The sequence below is a fragment of the Canis lupus genome, chromosome 8 (genome assembly GCF_048164855.1).
Source record: "Canis lupus baileyi chromosome 8, mCanLup2.hap1, whole genome shotgun sequence".
In the NCBI taxonomy this organism is placed as follows: domain Eukaryota; kingdom Metazoa; phylum Chordata; class Mammalia; order Carnivora; family Canidae; genus Canis; species Canis lupus.
Genome location: NC_132845.1, coordinates 41,862,522 through 41,885,429, shown reverse-complemented (window position 1 = coordinate 41,885,429; position 22,908 = coordinate 41,862,522). Strand labels below are relative to the sequence as shown.

The 22,908-nt window shown below is 42.9% G+C and overlaps 1 protein-coding gene and 1 pseudogene across 15 annotated transcripts in view; both read right to left on the bottom strand.

Annotated features, from left to right (window-relative positions):
* RBFOX1 (RNA binding fox-1 homolog 1) overlaps positions 1–22,908 on the bottom strand; it is a 2,033,710-nt gene that overhangs the window by 1,584,350 nt on the left and 426,452 nt on the right. The gene's annotated exons all lie outside the window — the stretch shown is intronic.
* Positions 18,336–19,626, bottom strand: LOC140637719 (keratin, type I cytoskeletal 18 pseudogene; annotated as a pseudogene).

The window sequence follows — 22,908 nt, the reverse complement described above, 5'->3', positions numbered from 1 at the left end:
GATGGGAATTATAAGAGGGGAGACAGAAGACCAAGAGAGGAACTAAAAAGGCTTTCTGAAGTCTCAAAATATGTAAGCAATGTAATCATAGTGGAACAAGATCCTGGAGAGGCAAGCAAGGAGGCAAATAACACATCATATTCAATGTGGTCTACTCCTTCTGCATCTAATTTGGTGTCCTAAATACAGTAGGAGCCCTACAGCTATTTGTAGAATTCTAGCACTTTACAAATTCAGCCCCATTTCATCAAGTGCTTAATCAATGCCCACATCCATGCAGAGGCATGCATGATGTGCATTCATTAACCACAATACATCAGGGCTGAACAGCACCTGGCACAGAGGAGACTCTCCATAATCATTTGAAAAGTGAGAGAACGAATGTTGAGCATGATGCATGTGCTTTGTGTTCATGATGTCATTGTAATACTGTAACCCTACAGAGAAAGTGGTATTGTTATCAAAACCAGAAGCTAGGGGAAATTCAGAAATTTTCTAAAGGCTCCACAGCCGGTGACAGGATAAAATAGGACAAAGGACCTCCAGGAGCTGTGTTTGTCAAAGGACCAAGTCTGGGGCCAAAAGAGTGATGGGAGTTTCACTTGATGCCAAGGTCCTCAGGGGGTACTGTGGAATGGGAATGAAAGAGTGGGGGGTAAGTTTTTTGTTTTGGTTTTTGGTGGGAGAAAGACCAGAAGAGAAAAACCCTAGGATCTAACTCTAATTTAGCATCTGGTCATCCACATGGGTCTAGACATGCTCCTCTGGGAGAGAAAGATCTTGATACTTTCTTTGCATGAATCAACAAGTATCTCCATCAGCAGTACTTGCTGTACCAATTTATGGCTTGGAAAATGGAAGGGCAAAGAATCACTCTCCCTGGGAGTGGAAAAGTCAGAGATCTCCAAACACAAGGAGCCTTATCTCCTGCACCTGACTGTCCTACTACTCAACCCTCCTCTGGGGGACAATGATCAGAAACCAGCACTCACCAAGGCTTCCATGTCAGAGTAGGTAAGACTGGTTCCCTGGATCTGAGTAGAAAGGCTCCTTTAATGTCAAAAAGGGGGTGGGGAAGAGGAGAAAGGACTTTCCAAATCTTCTCCCTGCTTAAGCTCAACAGCTCCAATTTGGGGGATTATTTTAGGCCTCCTTTTGATGGGGAGCTCAAAGGACAAAGTTTGGGCTGCAAATAAAATTGAGTGCACTACGCAAAGGGGAGTTACACCACGCTAGGAGCGTTTTAAGGAGCTTATATGCAACTCGGGAGAAGAGCTTATTACATCTCTTCTTCCAGGGAGCCTGCGGATCAGATTTAATCTGTAAAGAGGCCCCGTCAAGGTCTCCTCTTGGGCCAACGCAGCCTCCAGCAGACCCAAGCTGAACAGTGGTTCTCTCCCCAGCCCCAACAGAAAGCATACACAGCCAGCCGCTGGGGAGAGAATGTCCAGCTCTAGCCATCTACTCTCCTTTATGCTCCATTTCCCCACCTAATATATAGCTGCTCTGCATACGTAACTTCCATAGGCAGCAAAATTGAACGTCCTGATTTTTTAATAATGCTAGGCAATAATTTCATCACCCAGATCACTCTCTTTGCCTGTCAGCATAGAGGAGAAAAAAAAAAATCCTGTGTTGTTGGATAAACTCACCAGATGGTTCATCTCTATCAACTGCACATTATGCCTGCCATTACATCTCACTCTTTGTAAATCTCAACTGTTTAGCGGCCATCACATCAGTATTTTTTTGCCTAGTTAGCCTTTCAACCTCATTCCCCAAAGTAACCAAACCACACTCAATCCCCCCACGGACCTCTGTTCCCATGCCTGCATTCAGACGCATATGTCTTCTGCTTTATGAGTCACTGCTCATGCCAGCTAAGTATATTACTGCCTCGAAAATTAACTCGCACACTGAGAATAATCACAGAAAAGAAATTTGTTTTCCTACAAGGTTGTTTTCCAGCTGTTTTAATGCAGACAATTTTACCCTGAAACCCAAATTGAAAAAAAGAGAGACAGAGAGAGAGAGACTTTAAAATCTGCATAATTTGAAAGTGCTTAATGTAAATTAGATAGATCAGCCTAATTTTATTTCAGTACTTTTTAATTGCATTTATAATTAGTAAAATACATTAATGTGCTACACAGAAGGTCAGGAGTTCTGGTAAAGGGATCTAATTAAAATGCCCCACTGCATTTCTGTCACACATGCGCCCAAGAACCTGGAAGCCTGCTTCCGTCCATACTCTGGACCAGACTATTTTTAACTCATTTGTGTCTTTATCAAAATCAGCAATCCTGTATCAGACAATCCCTTGTGTGGAATATCCTCACTGTCCATCTCACCCAAGCATTTATGCCTCCCCCTTAGAGACTTCTCAGTGACTCTATACCAAATCTAATAGGCTAAACTCCATTTGTCCTCATGTGGCAAGGTGTTTTTCTTTTTTTTTTTTTAATTTTTAAAAAAACTTTTATTTATTTATGATAGTCACAGAGAGAGAGAGAAAGAGGCAGAGACACAGGCAGAGGGAGAAGCAGGCTCCATGCACTGCAAGCCAGACGTGGGATTCGATCTTGGATCCCCAGGATCGCGCCCTGGGCCAAAGGCAGGCGCTAAACCGCTGCGTCACCCAGGGATCCCACAAGGTGTTTTTCAACAATAGTTTTACTTCCCTGGGTTATTTCCTTCCCATGCCCTTCAATCCATTCAAGCAGAGAGGCCTGTCTATACTTTTGTCTCTGGAAAGGGACCCAATGGCAGCAGGAAGTCCTCCTTGCTTGGGTGGCCATGTGGCCCTGTTTGCTATTCGAGAAGTCTCAAATGAGAACAGAAACCCTGGTCACATCTCCGTGTAATAAAAACAAAAATGCAGTGGTAATAAGATTTAATTTTTCCCTCCTTCATGTGTTGGCAAAGTCATGGTGAAACTAGGTAATATGCCACTATAAAGCCCTGAGTCACTGGGGTCACACCCATTTCACCACACTTCCCACAAGCTCTTTACCAGGGCAGATGGGAACTTTATTTACTCCCTGGAGCTCTTGCCACTGCCTAGCAAGAAATCCTGCTCTCTCTGCACCCTAGCCATAGCCCCAGGGCATATTGAGGACAATGGGCAGTCTATTCACAACACAAAGGCACAAGCTCCCTCTGTCCTTATTCCCTCAAGTCCTAGTCACAGGATGTCCCGCCCTAGTTTGCTTTTCACTTCTTATTGCCTTGTTCACTGCCCATTATAATGGACATTGTTACCTAAGAGAAATGACATGGACTCTGTGATCAAGTCCCCCCCAGCACATTCGACTAATCCCAAATCCAACTGCATACTGTTGGACTCAAATCATCATGTGTGGCCATAGGGTTAGTCTGGCGCCCATACCCTCAGCACATTTCCCATTTTTTCTGGAATGACCCGACATATTTTACAGCTTCCTATATCTACTCTCCCTACATATATATTTCTCTCAGGGTATAAGTAGGATACGTATCTATATATTCAAGCTTATATATTTATATAATTATATACATATAACAGGCATATATACTTAATAGAAGAAATGGGACATGAATATACATCTTTGGAAAAATGCATATTCATTTTCTGAAGCCAGATGTATATTTAGTACATGAAACAGAACACCCATATATAGCAACATTCCCCCTACTTATTTTTTTTAATTAATTTTAAAAAATTAAACATACCACATTTTATTCTGGGAACTAACATTTGTTGAATATGTAGATATACTGAGAGATTATACTAAGAGCTATATATATATTGTTTGGTGTTTTTTTTTTTTTTTCAATGATCCTGACCACAGCCCAATGGAGTAGCTGTTGGAAGCCTCCCTTTTGCAGATGAAGAATCTGAGGTTCAGAGAGGCTCACCCAAGGTCCCACAGAAAGTAAGCAGCAGAGCTGAACTAAATCCAGGTCTGACTCAGGCAGTGGACTGAACCTCCAGGCCATACCCACACAGACCCTAAAGGAATTTATGCCATGCCCACACAGAGCAGGTACCCAGGAGAAACCTCAGAGCTCAGACACCTTGATCATGATTTTGACGGTGGCAAAACTTAAGATCTTCTTTCTGCCTCCATCCATTGGGCAAAACAGAACATCCAGCAAAAGTAAAAAAGGAAACAGCAGTCATCTTTATAAGTAATATTTGATATATGCACATTTCATGGAGAAAAGCATAAAGTGAGTGACCTGGAGTATAATACCCAGCTTCCAATTCTTGTCCTAATAATACTGTAATGAAGATGCCTCTACCTTATCATGCCAAACTCTGTAAAGTTCCAGGAATCACCAATTTGTTCAACCCTTCATGCCTTTGCTGTGTCTACCTGGAAGTCTCACATCTTCCTGGGTCACCTGGGAAGCAAACCCTTTCACCCTTTGTTGTTGGTTTGTTTTTTTGTTTTTGTTTTCCTTTCACCCTTTTGAAATGGAGCTCAAACATCTCAACCAAAGCCTTCTCTGACCCTAGCTATCAGGTAGGTGGCACAGCAATGGGGAGAAATCAACATTGCATCCAGGCTCAGCTATATCATAAGTTGTTGATTAAATTATCTGAGGGGAAAATCTGTCTTATTTGCAGTACTACTAAGGACAACCATAATCTTAGGGACATCTATATATACAGGGACATCATCTTTTCCATGACTTCTCACATCAACCTGCAAGGTCACATTTATCCCTATTTTCAGATGAGGAAATGGAGATTCAGAGAAGTGAATGAAGTAACATGTCCAAAGTCACACAGCTATGAATAGAACCAGTATTTAAACCCAGGCTGTCGGGATCCCTGGTGGCGCAGCGGTTTAGCGCCTGCCTTTGGCCCAGGGCGCGATCCTGGAGACCCGGGATCGAATCCCACATCGGGCTCCCGGTGCATGGAGCCTGCTTCTCCCTCTGCCTATGTCTCTGCCTCTCTCTCTCTCTCTCTCTCTCTCTCTGTGTGACTATCATAAACAAATAAAAAAAAATTAAAAAAAAAAAAAACCCAGGCTGTCCATTCTATGTATTCTCAGTGACTTGCACACAGTAGATGCACAATAAATGCTGTTTGAAAGAATATACACTGTGCTTTTACTGAAAGCCTCTTCTATTGTGTCCCATCTAATTAACCTCAAGCAGATGGAGTGAGGATGCCCTTCTAGAACTTGTCCTGCTTGTCCTAAGGCCTCATGACTTACCTAGAAGTCAATATTTCATTATGAGCCCATCATACAGGTCAGTGTAATAATTAATGACTATCTGCTGGTGTGGCTGCTTATCGTATTTTAGCTTAATTCCAATAAAATCTAAATGGTCTATTAATTTTCCTAATAAATTTAGATATGGCCTCTGACCGCAATCTGGCTTTGATTAGCTAACAAAATATTTGAAGATGGGCCAAGCTGGCTCTTTCAAATATTTCAAGCAAATAACACTTAATTGGATTTAGGATTTTCTGTGTCAGCGTATGGCTGTGCTCAGCAGTGAATAAGAGAAGAGGACAGCTTCATAATTGGTCCCCAATGACCCAGAGTTGAGCCACCCTGGGGAGCCATCTAGATAAAGGTTTGGAAGCCAAACATGACCAAGACAACAAGAAAATATGTCCTCAGTTATAGGAAGAGCAGAAATGGAGCAGCAGAGGGTACCTTCACAGGAGTACTCACAAGAAGGTCCCAAGAACTGGATGTACACAGCTACCTTTCTGAGACTGCCTGCCCCAAATATGTCCTGAAAGTCTACACCATTAATGAAAGCCCAACATATAATTTTTACCCTCCCCCACCCAGAGGGGGGTAAAATGAAGAGAGATGGGGAAATGACAATGTTCTCTTACAGGCTTCTTGCATGAATGCTTCCTCTTATACTTCAGGTCTTGGCATAAATGTCACCACTATAAAGTTCCCCTTTCTCGAACTCCCTAAATAAAGGTGACCCCACCAACCTCCTCAAGAGATTCTTTATCACAGTTTCTTTATGGTAGTTATTAGACTCTGTAATCTTCTATAATTATTTTATGTATGTATGTGCTTAATTGTAACCTGCAGAAGGGTAGAGACCTTGGGCATTGACACATAGTAGATACTGAATAAATATTTGTTGAATGAGTGAATAACTGAAGAATGATGAGAGGCCCACACAGATGTTAATCTGGAAATAAGAAACAGAAAAAGATAACAGAGATGGAGCATACCAGGTCTGGAGTCAAACAGCTGAGTTTAAATCTTGGCATTGCCTCTTGCTAGCTGGATGACCATAAATTACTTAACCTCTCTGTACCTCAGTTTCTTTATCTGTAAAATGAAGTTAATATTAGTGTCTCTCTTATAGAATAAAAGTACCAAATAAGTGTTGATGTATAAAATCCTCAGTAAAATAGCTAGAACACAATCAGTGCTCATAAAAGGCCATTGTGGTCGTCACTGTCATCCTCCTCCTCCTCATCAACATCCTCAGAATATGGAGACACCATCTGCTTCAGCCCTGCTTCACCCCTGGGATCTGACTCTCTAGCCCCATCCTAGCTCATCTTTGAAACCTAATCCGTGGCAGCACTGCCTCTTCTCTTCTTATCTCTGACCCAATAGAATACTCTTTGAGACCACTGATTACATCATACATCTATCCACTGTCTGCAGTAGACAATCAATGTGTATTGATGAGGTTACTGATGCTAGATGGACCAACCCCACACTGATTTTATTCTTGGGGAAAGGGGCAACCTTTCCCCAGCAGGTTTGCATCTTCCATGTCCTGAAACCTACCCCATGTTGGCTGCATTCACTTCCTTATAGATCCAAAGCTTTGTATTTTAGAATCCTGTCCCAGATGCTGGTGGGCTCACTGTTCCTGACCACAGCCTTTGGGCAGATTATGACCATTCATGACAGCTCACCAAAGCCCAACCATGCCTTCATAGATATAAAACTCTTCTCTCAACAAACTGAGCCAAACTGCAATACCCCCTATGGCCATCTAGAATGCACTGCTCATCCCTATGCAAATGTGAAAAACCAAATGCACTGCCAAAGTCTCTGAAAAGGGGGAGATTATTGATGCAAGTGGTGAGTGTTGTCAGACCTGTCACTAGAAGAGTAAACAAAACAACTCACTCATTAGAGGATGCGAGAGAGATTGTGAGGCTCTAATGGTTTTGGAAGGCAATGAAAAGAAGCAAATGCTTTTTCCCTTGGACATATGCAGAAGGAAAAAAATGGAACTGTGTATCTTCTAGGCTTAAAATCAGATGTAATGAGGGAAGTATAGACATATCTAATGGAGGAAACTGATCTATGTAGAGTGCCAGAAAAAAATTTCTTGAAAAGTGGCACTGGTGCTGAGACTCACAAGAAAAATGGCCAGGGAATGGGGAAGGAAAAAAATTCCAAGCTAAGGGGAAAACATGTTGAAAATGACAAAGTAGAATAGATCTTGGCCCTTAATAGGAACTGAGCAGCTCAGTGTAATTGGGCATAGTGAGTGAGAAGGAGAGAGAAGGGAAATAAAACTGAAGTAGAATCCTATCTTGCATTTACAGATGTCTCAATCAATTTGTGCTACTACAACAAAAGTACCATAGGTGAGTTGGTTTCCACAACAAACAGTTATTTCTCACAATTCTGGAAGCTGGGAAGCCTTAAGATCAAGGTGCTGGCAGACCTGGAGTCGGTTGAGGATATGCTTTCTGATTGCAGATGGCCATCTTTGTGCTGTGTCCTCATATGGCAGAGAACAGAGAGAGGGGAGGGAGCTCTAGTCTTTTCTCTTCTTACAAGGACGATATTCCATCATCCAGGCTCCAACTTCACGATCTCATCTAGACCTAATTGCCTCTTAAAATCTCTACCTCTCAGGCAGCCCAGGTGGCTCAGCGGTTTGGTGCTGCCTGCAGTCCAGGGTATGATCCTGGAGACCCAGGATTGAGTCCCACATCAGGCTCCCTGCATGGAGCTTGTTTCTCCCTCTGTCTGTGTCTGTGCCCCTCTCTCGATGTGTCTCAAGAATAAATAAATAAAATCTTTAAAAAAAAAAAATCCCTACCTCTCGATACCATACAAGTGCATATGCATTTCGGCATATGACTTTAGGGGGTGGGCAGGGCACAAATGTGATGTCTGTAACAATGGGTTAGGTCTTTTGTTAGGTGTTTCATATCCACTGCCACTGATCTGCAGACACAACACAACAAGGTAGGGATTACTTTTCCCATCCTCCAAGTATGAAACTGAGATCAGATAATTTGTGAAGCTTGGTCAATAGTCCTACAAGGAGGGAAAAGTAGAGCTGGAGTTTGAAGCAAGGTATATCAGTTTGTATGTGATTCCTCTTGGTTTTCCAAGAGCCAGATGGATGATAATGGATATGTGCCTAAAGGCACATGCAGGGGATGTGAACACTGGGATCCCATGTGACGTGTGAGCTTCCATCTTGCTTTATGTCGTCACGATAGGATTGCAGCCTCTTGGCTGCTAATACTTAAGAGATGCCACCAGCCTCTACCGAGATTTAATATTGGTTTAGCAGTCAGGAGTTAATTAAATGTTAATGTTCAGTCACTTGAAATTAAACATTAGGAATCTCAGCTTTATTTGTAAGTTTCTTAAGCCATCATTGAGGTGTTCTTCCTGCCTCCCTCCCACTCCTGCTGGGCTGCCTAACTCCTCCGGCTGGATCCCCCATCCACAGGCAAACTCATTTTGCTCACCGCATGCCTTGACACACAGCATTTGACCTGCCCGACAGCCATACTCCTCCAGGGAGCAAATGTAAAAGGTTGAACACACACACACACACACACACACACACACACACTGACATAGTTTCACAGAAGGTAAGCCTACCTATAAGATCATAGCTATTTCAGTATTTGTGACATTTTATAGACAACGCAGCACTCTCAGGGACATAATTGAATTTGACCTCATGGTGAGATGATAGCAATGATGATAATGATATTGGAAGAGGAGGAGAGATGAGGAAGAAAAGACGGTGAAGGCAAAGATGGAAGGAAAGGAGGGAGATGAGGAAAAAGAAAAAGGAAAGGGAGAAGGAGAATTTATTATTTATTATTTATTTTTAAATTTATTTTTAAAAAAGATTTTATTTATTTATTCATGAGAGACATACACAGAGAGAGAAAGAGAGAGGCAGAGACACAGGCAGAGGGAGAAGGGAGCTTGACATGGGACTCGATCCTGAGTCTCCAGGATCAGGCCCTGGGCTGAAGGCAGCGCTAAACCGCTGAGCCACCAGGGCTGCCCGAGAAGGACAATTTGTTTTCTGTTACATTTTCATGTAATATTCACAATAACCCCAGAAAATAGACACATAGAGAAACTAAAGCCCAGAGAGGTTAAATCATATGCCCAAGATCACACACAGAATGAGATGTCAAGATTAATACTTCAAATGCTCACTCCCTTAACTACAACTGATCTTATTATACATGTGAAAAAGTGCAGTTCAAAGACTAGATTTGGTCAAGACACCACAGTTTTATTTTACCCATATATGAGGTAATAAAGCTCAGAGAGGTAAATTGCCCATCCAGTGTCACACAGCTTGATGTGAGGTTCAGGGCTAGAATCCTGGTTCCTGTCTTCCAGGAAGTATGGGTGTGTGCATGCATGTACACACACAGGTCCAGGCTCCTTCCAATCCTGGAACTCTCTCCTAGTGAGTAGGATATCCGAGCACCCTTGGTAAGTTGCCAAGTTCCTAGCTGCCTTTAAGTTCAGAGTACTGTTCTTAAGTAGCTAAGTAGTGGGAGAAACAGGTGGAGGGGGGAGCGACACTCCATCTCTTCCCAGAAAGGCAACATCACTTGTGGCTGCACATCCCTTTCGGGACTCTGGCCAATGCCAAACTGGCTCTAGGATCTTTCAGTGGCAGGAAACCTGTGCCCTAGAGCCAACACCAATGTACTGAATTGAAAATCAAGGTAAATCTGCACCAAGGGAGATGTCTAATCAAGGCTCAGGTTTGCATTTCCTTCTCAATGGTGTGTTGACAAAACAAGAAAAGACAGAAACAAACACGGTTAAGCTAACTTTCTTTCAGAGGCCATTCAGGGAGAAGTGAGAATAGAAGGGCTGCCTAAGGCCCGCAGGGAAGAGCTAGAGGGACTGGTCAGTACAGGAGGGCTACACCAAGACTGGGCTCCCATCTTCCTAAGCACTTCCCAAGCTAAGCAGCAAAGGTAAAGAAATCTGAGGTCAGCCCAACAGGGAGGGGACCCATGGGGGAAATGACTCTCCAGATACCTGGACTGCCTGAGGTTTAGAAAATATGAAGTATATATAGTTGTGGCACTGTTTCTCCAATATATTCAAAAGAACTTAGGAAAGGACTACAGATGGTTAGAACAGGAATAGTAACAGTGCTGCCCATTTATGGAAAAGCTGCTCTCTGCCAGGAGTATACACAACGCCATTTCTTCAACAGTCTTGCCCCATGGTCTATTTCACAGCCCCTGAGACTGGGATCCCAAGATTCTATTATTATTATTATTTTTTCACATTTTTAAAATTTAAATTCAATTTGCCAACATATAGTATAATGCCCAGTGCTCATCCCATCAAGTGCCCTTGTAAGTGAAGATTTTAAATTACTGCCTAACATAACCCCCCGAAGGGTTCGGAAATCACCCCTTCCAAGTGGCTTGCTTTACAGAAGAAGAGACAGGCTCCAGAAGGGCAGAGCTGTGCCAAGATCATCCTGAAAGTCCTGAGCATCTCAGGAACCTCTAAGCCCCAGAGGTAACCCCACAAAATCCAGATGGTGGGCTCAGTCACCTTGCTGGTCATATTCAAAGTCACCATTCGGGCCACGGTGGCAATCTTCATTTTCCCTATCTCTACATTTTCAGGGAACAAAATCTCTTTAAGGGAAATTGAGCAAAGTGTATTTAGATCAATCAAAGGTGTCACGGGTTTGTGAGATCACTTCCTTTTGAATCCCTAAGGTCCAACTCCTGCTTTGGCTAACATTTTCTACTCTTCAGAATGTAGTGTGGGGCCAGAAAGACCCGGATTTGGATGTAGCTCGAATACTTACTGTTAGGTATCTTTGGCAAGTCACATATAAGTTTGCCAAGCCTATTGTTCCTGGAAATGGGAAGGCTGCCCATCCATCCCACAAACTTTTGAGTCTTTGCTGCATGACAAGCACTGTCATAGGTGCTGAGAGTTGAGCAGTGGACAAGACGGACCAAAACTCCATGTTCTTGGCTAATATCCACGTGGGGATAATAATAGGATCCAGACTGTGGGTTGGTTGTTAGGACAGAAGAGATATTGCATGTAAAGGTCTTTGAATAGTGCCTCGTAAGCCACCATTTAACAAATCATGTCTCTTAAAATAATAAAATTATGAATATTCTATGATCACTTTTTGTTTTTAAAGATTTGAGAGAGAGCAGAGTATGAGAGCGAGCATAAGCCAGGGATGGGGGAGGGCAGGGGTGCAGAGGGAGAGGGACCCCAGGATCAAAACCTGAGATGAAGACAATTGCTTAACCTACTGAACCACCCAGATGCCCCATTTGTTGATCACTTCTAAAATTATTGGCCAAGCTACCTATTTTTTTAAGGCAATAGAAAATTTTTAAAAAGGAAAATAGTTGATTACATGTTTGGTGAGCATTTAAGCATGTGCCTTTTGATGACTGAGGTGACTCAGTATGGGAGAAATTGAAAGAAGATCTAGCATATACTCCCATAAAAGTAGCACAGGGTGCTGAGAGCAGCTAGAGAGACTTTGGAAGAGCTTCTTGCTGCTGCCAGGGCAGGGCGGTGACACCGGCATGGCATGTGCCAGACATTTCACCGGTCTTCTTGCCTCTCATTTTCATGCAACCCCATGTGGCAGGGTGCTATTATCTCCATTTTACCAAGGAGGGAGCCGAGGCACAGAGAGGGTAAGAAATGTTTTCCCCTGGTAGGGCCAAGATGTGAACTCAAACCCCTAACTCCACCAGGAGCATTGTTCTTTTCACTGCATGTGTGCTGCACTTGTGAGCATTATGAGTCATTTTATTTTCTTTTCATCATCTTTTTAAAGACTAAGCTTGCTACTTCTGGCAGACGAGGAGATAAAAACAAAGCTGTTCAGACAGTCCCATCCTCCTCTGCACCTTTGACATTAAAAAATGCAGGGATTTCTCCTTCTTAAAAGCCTTTTCCAAATACACCTCATTCTTTTCTCCTTCTTGGGGACATGCTAGGCTCCTTTTCCAAGTTTGCAGTTAGGCATGGCCACATGACTGAGTTAGGGTGGACAGAGCAGGAGGGGGAAGGACTGCTGGCCACTCCCAGACCTAACTGATACAAATTCTATATATGACACCCTTGCCCTCCTGTTCCTTGGAAGTCTGATAGTGAGAATTAGGAGCCACAGAATGGTAGGAGCCTGGGTCTTGAATAACTGCAAGGAATAGAGTGCCCATTCCTCGTGGATGGTCACACATTCAACGAGAGAGAAATAAATCTTCCCTGCAATAAGCCCCTCAGATGTGCAGGTATATCTGTTACAGCAGCAAACCTTAGCTAGCCTCAACAGCAGGCTCTTTTCCTTAAGGGTAAGAATTATTCTTATTAAAGTCTATAATCTGGGCACCTAGCAAAGGGCCTGGCATATAGTAAATTTAGCAAGACTGGCCTGGTGATTAGGAGAATGATTTCTGGGATCAGGTCAGCCCAGATCTGAGCACTAGCTCTGACACCTATGAGCTGTGGGAGACTTCAGGAAGGTAACTTAACCTTTCTGAGCTTCCATCGTTTCCTTGTTAAAAGCATGATATCAACTACATAGTCATGCATCCTAAGGTATGGTTGGGACAAATGCTTAGCCTGCAGAGAGCACATGATAAGCTCTCAGTAGCTATAACATTCTACTAGTAGTACTGTTACTAGTGATGATGATGCGATAGTGCTGATTAACTGATACTATGAAGTGCCCAATAGTAAGTGCTTAAGACTTGACCCGAATATATGCACATGTGTGCGCACACATACATCTCACTCATATCAATATATACAAATAAGCAGGCTTATAAACTTCCTAAAGTCGCTTCTAGATACAATGAGGGCTCTGTCCCTTTCTCACAAGCATTTATTGTCACCATCCATAGCTTCTCCTTCTCCCTCCCGCCCTCCTCTATGCTGCTGTTTCCCTGGGTTCTTAAAAATTATAATTAATTCAGACTTTGGACTCTCAGGATTATAAGGTATTATAGGAAGGTAGAGCTAAGACAAATGCTTTAATTCACCAGCTGCCATGTATTTAATTAGAGATTCTGATGAGTCCTCCTTACAGAGATATGGTTCCTACTTCTTGTTGCATGAGAGTGAGGGAGAGGGAGTGTAGAAAGGAGAGGGAGAAGGATTTGTGCACAAGGACTCCAGGACTCTGAAACTTTTGGCTAGCATGGACTGCTAGTCTGTCACATGAGCATCAGCTGGAAGCAGAGCAGTGTTGGCTGCCAGCCCTCTGCCATGTGTGGTGGGCAGGGGGAGATGTCTTGAACGAAGCTTCTATTTTCCTAGAATACAGGAAAACCCTACATATGGGGGTGGAATGGGATAGGGAATATTCACAGATCTAAATTGCTTCTGGGACTCCTTATATTTGTTTCTTTTTAATTTTTCTTATAATTTGGGAAGGGGTGGAGCAAAAAGCATTTGACTCTCAATGACAATACAGCTCTCAGGATGCTTGGTTTGTGTTTGTGCGTGCACACATATGTATATCTCACACTCGCTGATGAGGTTGGCAGTTTGGTAAATAAGGTTTATGTTTGCCCTTGTGGAGGGAAACAATTGTTCTCTTAAAAAAAAAAAAAAAAAAAAAAGAACATTTGCTGCACCAAGTGTCTCTAACGAGGACAGTAGTTAATAAAATTAAAATCCAGGGTGTAAACAGAAGAGTTGACAGATTCACTCATTTCTTCTCCCCAGCTGGGGTAAATAATGAGTTTCTGGTAAACAACAGAGACTGGGTTGCAGCCCCAGAAGTGTGGTCAAACTGGTGTCATATTTTGAGCAGTCAAATCTCTACCTGTGCAAAGGGGTTCATAGACAATCTTCCCAATACCATACAAGTCAATCACTAGATTAGTTCCACACTACAGACCATGGCCCTGTGGCTTCTTTTCCCACCTTCCTGGCAGGGGTAGAGGGGAGGTCTTTTTCAGATGCTCAGAGTCAGGGTGTCTTGTGGTTGGGCCCTGTGCTGCCTCCTATAGTCTCTGCTCAATTTTTTCAACGAAGCCAATGTCCTTCCACAGAACATCTTATTCTTTACTGAATTCGAACACTACAATCCTGGCATATTCTTACTCTCCAATGTTACTTATTAGCTCTCACCAATGTGTGAGACCATCAGACCGCCTCAAGAAGTTATCGTCAGTGGACATTGAACATCCAGGCTCACTCTACCAGCATCCCTCCACTGGTGGTGTGACCCTCTCCTGAGATGCCTTCCCCGTACCCCGCATTTTGCCAAACCTCACTCTCCAAGATCCCATTCTCTGCCACCTTGTCTACAACATTCTTATATATCTTCCTCTGCTTTAGCAGTCACATATGATTGCTTATAATTTTATTTTTCTCTGTTGTAGATCTTGTCTTCCAACCTTAACCATAAAGCCTTTGAGGACATGAGACAGGTATATACACTGCCATCTGATCATGGATAAGCATAATCATGGAACCCAAATTCCAAAACCTTACTATTGTGCTGATTTATAATCCTGGGAGAGGATTATATTGAGTCTCCTAGGGCATAAACTCACAAATAACTTCTGATTAAGAAGCTTCTGTGTGTGTTAGAGAACACCTCATTAGAACCAGGGATAGATTCATTAGAACCAGGTCCTCAAGGAGCAGAACCCTGGACAGTTGTGCTGTTGGGTGTATGCACTTGCTTCCTTTTCGCCCAATGGAAGGCTTTGTATGGTCACTACACAGTCTTCTTCACAAAGAGAAATATTGCTAGCTCATCTTGTTTCATCATGTTTCATCCTACCTTTCTGACCTCTTCCCATTCCTTCCCTCCCACCATTCCCAGATGAGGCCAAACACCAATTTCACACTGTCATCTCATTAAGAGTCTGATATGAAGCTAGTCAAACGTGAAATGGGGTTCAGTGAGTATGTCCAGCCAGGCAAGAGAGAAGCATCATTAAAGATAACGTCCAAGTTGGGCTTGGGCAATGGTCAGGCTAAGACGACTGAATTTTATCCCAGGATGAGATAGATGGGGAGACTATGAAGAAAATGTTAGGGGACACCTTGGTGGCTCAGCGGCTGGGCATCTGCCTTTGGCTCAGGGCGTGATCCCAGGTCTGGGGATCGAGTCCTGCATCAGGCTCCCTGCAGGGAACCTGCTTCTCCCACAGCCTGTGTCTCTGCCTCTCTCTCTCATAAAAAAAATAATAAAATCTTAAGAAAAAAAAAGAAAATGGAAGGATCATCCATTTTATCCTCATGGGTAAATAACAGAACCCCTGGAGCCAAGCTTTGCTCTCAACATAAAGGTAGCCCAGAACCTTCTCAAGTCTAAAACAAGCCCCAATACATCTCTTCATTATGGTCCCTGTTACTCTCTTTTATCATTTATTTGCATTTCTGAATTCCTCTCTTGACCATGATTTCTCTGTGGAAAGGGGATAGTATCATTGGCAACTTGAATCCTCAGAATTTAGCACATAATCTGGAACTTTGTAAGTTTGTTGAATGAACAAATGAGCAAGTGAGTAGAGGGGGGAGGGTTAATCCTTAACTTTTGGTCCCCATCTTTGAAAAAAAATTCACTTTTTATTAATAGCTGAACAAATACAAATTAAAATAATCTGGAGGTATTATTTTAGACTAAATCAATGAAAACATTTCTAAAACAACAATACCCAATGCTGTCAAGCCTGCATGTGAAATGACATCTGTATTACATTGGTGTTAAGTTGGTACAGCTCTCCTGAAATCAGTAAATCTCTCATTTACTAATTTAACAAACATGTACCAAGGGCCTACCATGTGCTAGGATAGTAAGGAGGAATTAAGGAGGGTAAAAATACAGAACCTCTCCTAGAGGTAGAAACACAATAAACAAGTAGTCACAAAAGTCTCATGAATAACAAAAAAGAGAAGTTATCAAAGATAACTTGGGAGGTTAGGGATGGGTTTTCCTCTGAGCTAAGAGCCAAAATGAGATTTCAAGGCTGACATCAGAGAGGACAAATATCCACCATTTGCTTTGATGTGGATGGAACTGGACAGTATTATGCTGAGTGAAATAAGTCAGTCAGAGAAGGACAATCATATGGTTTCATTCATATGGGGGAATATAAGAAATAGTGAAAGGGATTTATCAGGGAAAGGAGGGGAAATGAGTGGGAAAAATTAGAGAAACAAACCATAAGAGACTCCTAACTCTGGTAAGCAAAAGGTTACAGAAGGGGAGGTGGGTGGGGGGATGGGGTAACTGGGTGACGGGCAAGTATAACTGGGTATTATACTATATGCTGGAAAATCAAACTTAAATAAAAACAAATGTAAAGAAAAAGATTTCAAGGCTGAGCAACAGTATATCTAGGAGGGAGAGGAAAAGAGAGATGAGATGAGATGAAGATGAGAAAGACATGCTTCATGTGAGAGACAGAGAGAAGAATGGCGGGGCGGGGGAGTCATGTGTGGTGGGAAGACTGAATAATAGAAGTGGGTCTAAATCAACAAGGGCCCTGGAAAGCGTATCAAGAGGTTTGGATTATTCTAAGGGTGATAGGACCTTTACAGGTAGGTGATATGATCAGATGAGCCTATTGAGAGGACAGCTCTATCAGTCAATAGAAAACTGGTGGGATGGGGTGGGCCTAAATGGGAGAATGGAAGTAGGAGGTGGTTTCAGCAATCCAGAAGTGAGATGATGTTAGCATGGGCCAAGGTAATGGCAAGTAGGAATGAAAAGAGGTAGATTAATTTAAAAAATTGGAGACATTACTGAGAAAAACTGGAAATTTACAGGATGTGAGAAGTACAGAAGGATCATCACAGATGAGGAGCCAGTGCAGAGGATGCATGAATTGAGAAGAGAACACAGGAGAGTGGACAGCACATAGTAAGGGCCATCAGATAGCCCATCTCTTTAACTCTCCTCCTGGGAATTTATCTTAGGAATAATTCAGGAAAAGGTAATAGCTGTAGGACCTAAAGTATCTGTGATGACATCACCTATAAAAAAACTGGACAACCTAGATACCTAATGATGATAGTGCTTATTATGTATTAAGCATTGTTCTGAGTATCTGACATGGAGAAATTCATTTAATCCTAACAACAACCCTATGAAGTAGGTCCTCGTGTACTTCCTACCTCATAGATGAGCAACTGAGGCACAGAGTCAGTATTTGGACCAGGAAATCAGCCTCCTCAGAATATACCTAGATATACTACCTCTCTCTATAATGGGAAGGTTTCAGAAAGGTTGAACGCATCAGTAGGCTGGAATCTTAGACAACTACTAAACAATCATTAAGGTAATTCCATGGAAACAAGGAAAATGTGTCTGGTGTATCATTAAATAAAAAATCAGGGGAAATGGTGTGTAAAGTCTGAAAATAATTATATTAAAAGATGTGCACACATGGGTCAGATTTGGAGAAGAATTTACCATGATGAAAACAGATGTGTTTTTCAGGTGATGGGATTAGGGTGATCTTTATAATCAGTTTGTCTTATATTATTGTTTATACCCCTATTTTATTTAATGAAAAAGTCAAAACTAGACACAAAAAATGTATGAGCTACAAAATTCCAATATATGAAATAGAAAAACAGAAATGGATAATCTATAGGGATAGAAATCAGAACAGTGGTTGCTTCAGGTTGGGGGACCCTAGATTGTCCAGGGGCATAAGATACATCCTTTTTTTTTTTTTTAAGATTTTATTAAAAAAAAAGATTTTATTTATTCATGAGAGACACCAAGAGAGAGGCAGAGACATAGGCAGAGGGAGAAGCAGGCTCCCTGCAGGAAGCCTGATGTGGGACATGATCCCAGGACTCCAGGATCACGCCCTGAGCCAAAGGCAGACGCTGAACTGCTGAGCCACCCAGGCATCTCAGCATGACACATTCTTAGGGGGGGGAAACATCTTAGAGATGATTCTCACACAAGTGTATTTTTGTCAAAACTCACTGAACTGTACTTTTGAGATTTCATTGTATGTAAATTATGTTTCTTGTATATAAACAATGCCTTAATTTTTTTTGACCTCTGAATCTTTTTATTGGCCTCCTGCTCCTCAAAGGGTACCCTGTTTTGCTGCCTCAACACCTCAGAATTTTGGTGTCATTGGTCTCAGATCCCACCTTACTGTCCATGATCTTGCGGGTGATGGTCTTCTGGATGGTCTGCAAGGAGTTGTTGACCAGGATGTCAGTAAGATTGAAGTCCTCCCCATCTTCCAACAGGTGACGGTAGGTGGCAATCCCAGCCTCCAGCTTGACCTTGACATTCATCAGGGCCTCATACTCCTGGGCCTGGCGCTGCCCCCCTGCCTGGGTTTGGGACAGCTCTGATTCCAGGTGCAGCAGGACCCCATTGAGTTGCTCCATCTGCATCACATAGCGGGTCTCGACCCCTCCCTCAGGCTGTTCTCCAAGCTGGCCTTCAGGTTTCTCATTGAGTCCAGGTTGATTTCCAAAGACTGGGCGGTACGTCTCAGCTCTGTGAGGGTCATCTCAGCTTCTCCTATCTCAGGGGTCTGTGTAGTGACTACTGTGGTGCTCTCCTCGATCTGCTGGGACCAGTACTTGTCCAGCTCCTCCTGGTTCTTCTGAGCCAGCTCATCATACTGGGCCCAGATATCTGCCATGCTCTTGCTGAGGTCCTGATATTTGGGGACATCCAACTCCACCGTCAACCCAGAGTTGGCAATTGGTTTTGTAGACCCTTTACTTCCTCCTCGTGGTTCTTCATGAAGAGCAGCTCCTCCTTGAAAGCCTCGATCTCTGTCTCTAGCTGCAGCCGAGTGACATTGGTGTCATCAATGACCTTGTGGAGTCCATGGATGTCACTCTCCACAGACTGGTGCATGGCCAGCTCCATCTCATACTTGACTCGGAAGTCGTCAGCAGCAAGCCAGGCATTGTCAACCTGTAGAACGATGAGGGCATTGTCCACAGCACTTGCAAAGATCTGAGCCCTCAGGCCCTCAATGGTCTTGAAGTAATGCCCCCAGTCTCTCTGACCTGGGGTCCCTTTTTCTCCAGGTGTTCCCAAATTTTCATCTCCAGTCTCTGATTATCAGCTTCCAGGCTCCTCACCCTCTCCAGGTAGGAGGTCCTGGTCATTCAGGTCTTGCATGGTCTCCTTCTTGCCCTGGATGCCCCCTATGCCCGCCAGACCCCCAGCCATACCCGTGGCCAGGCCCTCGGACCCTCAGTCACCCCGGAAGCTGGTGGAGCAGGATGCGGAGGTCTGGGAGCCTGAGCCCCCCACACCTGCATAGATGTTGGCCGCACCACTGCTGATTGGCCAGACCTGGTGGCTGGACAACTGCACGGAGCCCAGGGACCGGTAGTTGGAAGAGAAGGTGGAATGGGTGGTGAAGCTCATGCTGTTCGGAGAGTAAGTGGCTGACTTAGGAGGCCAGGACTCAGGCTTGGGCCAGGCCAATGCCTCAATTTTTAAAATAGTACAGGATGTATGATAGTTAATTTTATGTATCAACTTGACTCAATCAGGAGATGCCCAGATATTTGGTTAAATATTATTTCTAGGTGGTCAATAAGGGAGTTGCAGATTAGATTAGCATTTGAACTAACAGATCCAGAATATGGCCCTCCCCCAGGGTGATGGGCACCATCCTATCTTTTGGGGCCTGAATAGAAAAAAAGTCAGAGAAAGGAAGAATTCACCCCATCTCTTCGGCCTGGTTGAGGTGTGACATCTCATCTCATCTTCTACCCTGGGACTGAGATTTACACCATTGTCTCCCTTTGTTCTCAGGCCTTCAGACTCAGACTGAATTTACAACCAGCTTTCCTGGAACTCCAGCTTGTCACATTGTGAGACTTCGCAGCCTTCATAACCATTACCTATCTGTTTGTTGGCCTGCCTATCTATTGGTCTTGTTTCTCTGGAGAATCATAATTCAGGGGGACAGTCAAAACAAAGTCTTCCATTTTGCATTTCCTTCTTCTATGAAGAAGTCATCATTTTCTGACTATCAATACCATCCAGGACAACCAGCCCATTTCTCTGCCCAATTTTCTCCTTATAGAAAAGTTAATTTCAATGGGGTGGTATAATTCCCTAAAACAGAGTCCTCCACCAGACCAATTCCAGCCTGCTACTAGAAATAAAATTTATTAGAACATAGCATATCCATTTGCTAATATGTCTATGGTCGCTTTCCAGTACAATGCAGAGTTGAGCTGTTTCAACAGAGACCGTATGGCAGACAAAGCCCAAAATATTTGCTATGTGGATCTTTACAGAAAAATCTTGCTAGTTTCCTCTCTAGAGAATACTTGAAAGTATGTATGGGTGCTGGAGGTTGTTACAGGGACTGACCTGGGGGCCACGATTGGTGTTTACTTGGCACAGTTACCTACTGCACAGTCTAGTGAAGAACTGCCCTGTCCAGTTCTAGAAATAGTGACCACACTGAGAAACTCACTTTCCAAGCAGGTTCAGAACCTAGAGGAGGCAGCTAGAGTCAAGAGTCAGGGTTCCACAAATTAAAGCTCTCCACGATTTCATTTTCCCCACTTGGAGAGATGCATTGTTCCTCCTTTGTTCTATCTTTAGGCAAGAAGCATCAGAGAAGCACCCACCTCTTAGCTTCCCTAACTTTATCTAACTTTTCAGTTACTGTTTGACAGCTTGTCTCACAGGTTCCCTTAGGACCTAGTTTTAGAATCAAGAAGAAGGGTTTTAAAAGTTGCCAAACCCAAGTTTAACAGAAGGAGACAGAAATACCCGCCAGGGTTCTAACTTGTTTTATCACACATTCCCCACCTCTCCCATGTGGGACTGAGACAGGGTGTTCTGTTTCTCATATCAGAATCGTCACTTCAGAGTTTACAAAGTACTTTCTGGATGCAGTAGATGCTGCTCTGTGTGGTAGACTGCGTGGATAGTGTCACTCCCGGTTTTACAGAGAAAGCAAAGGAATGATTTGCTCAAGGTTAAGTGGGTAAATTTGACTTAAACGGGGTCTGCTGACTTCAAGTTGGGAGGCCTTTCTCAGGAGCTGCCTGTTAATATTTGTACTCAAGCACTTTAACAGTGGAATTCCAGAAACCTTGCATCCTTTCAAGAGCAAGGCTAGAGGGCAAGGGATGGGAAGTAGGGCAGGATTCAGGCTATTTTGCTTGTGAACACTCACATGTCTATCTTTGCAATAAACTCAGCATTTTTGAGGGCTAAGGCTATGTATTATTCATTTTAATCTCTTGGCATCCCACAGCCTAGTATCACACATGATACATAATACGCACATAATAAATGTTGGATGAATGAACAAATACATGAATGAATAAATGAATGAATAGAATTCATCATATCCCCTCTAACCTTCCCTTTACCAAGAAGGAATCAGAAGATAGCAAAGTATGAAAGAAAATTAAAATGATAGCTCGCATAAGATACCTAACCCTCTTCCAAACATACATACATTTTAGCTCATGTATTCACTTCAACAGCATCTGAATTTGGTGCTACTCTCATCTCCATTTACTTTACAAATGAGAAGACTAAAGATCATGCAAGTTAGCAAACTCAGCCAGTGCTTATTCTGATTCTTAACATGACCCAAGGTCACAGGGTAGGGGAAGAAGAAGAGCTGGCATATGAACTCAGGCCTGGAAGCCTTTCGTCTTGGGATTCATAATGACCCTACTATTTCGCATTTGATGCTAAATGCTGGGGCAGTGCAATCCCATCATCCCATTGCAGGGTGGGGTTGGGGGCGGGGGTCGGGCAGGCATCCCTTTTATAGGATGGAAGTATTTCTAATGGAATCCACACTAAACCCAGGGGAACAGAGAAGGAAGACTGCTTAGCTTGTCAGCATTCCTAAGCAGCAACTCTCTCCAGAAAAGTACCTGTAGAGACATAGAGATATGTGGATACATGGATATTTGATTCTGTAGTTTCAATAAAACAGAGCTTGGGCCCCACACTATGTGATAAACGGTTCAATAAGTAGGGTAATATAATGCAGTCAGAAAGAAATACATTTTTATGTGCCAAATGGAATTGTATAACACCAGCTACAGCTTGGGTGATCATCTAATGAAAATGCCTTTGTGCTGAGTTGGAAATGCAGGGGTGAGGAAAGCTCAAGTTTGAAAGTTTAACAACTATGCACATCCTAACTTTTTGCAATTTAAATTCAAGATAAATTGAGCAGTTTAGAGAGAGAGAGAGATACCATCAGAGGGACTAGGCCCAGATGAGTTCATACAAGGGGCAAGGGGGAGAAGAGGAAGTCGAAGTATTGTCATTTCTTGAAAAGTAGGTATGCAATTTATTTTCAAATTCACCCTGGACTTAGCAAAATATCTCGAGTTCATGTCCAGGTAGTCACTGATAGCATGGTCAGCTAAACTCATAACTGAGTCTGGGTTTTCCTAATAAGAGTTTTTCTTCCCCAAAAACCAATGAGTATTTAATATATATATGTTCAATAGGGGAATGAATGAATGAATGAACGAATGAATAAAGCTGTTCAGTGTTTTATATGCCAGATACATAAACATGTATTTTGTTCAACTTTCATATGAATCCTATTAATCCTATTATACAAATAATGGCTCCATTTCTGAGATGGAAAAACTGAGGCACTGGGAGGACTTGAGTTTCAAGTGACTGAGTGGGCAGTTAGAATTC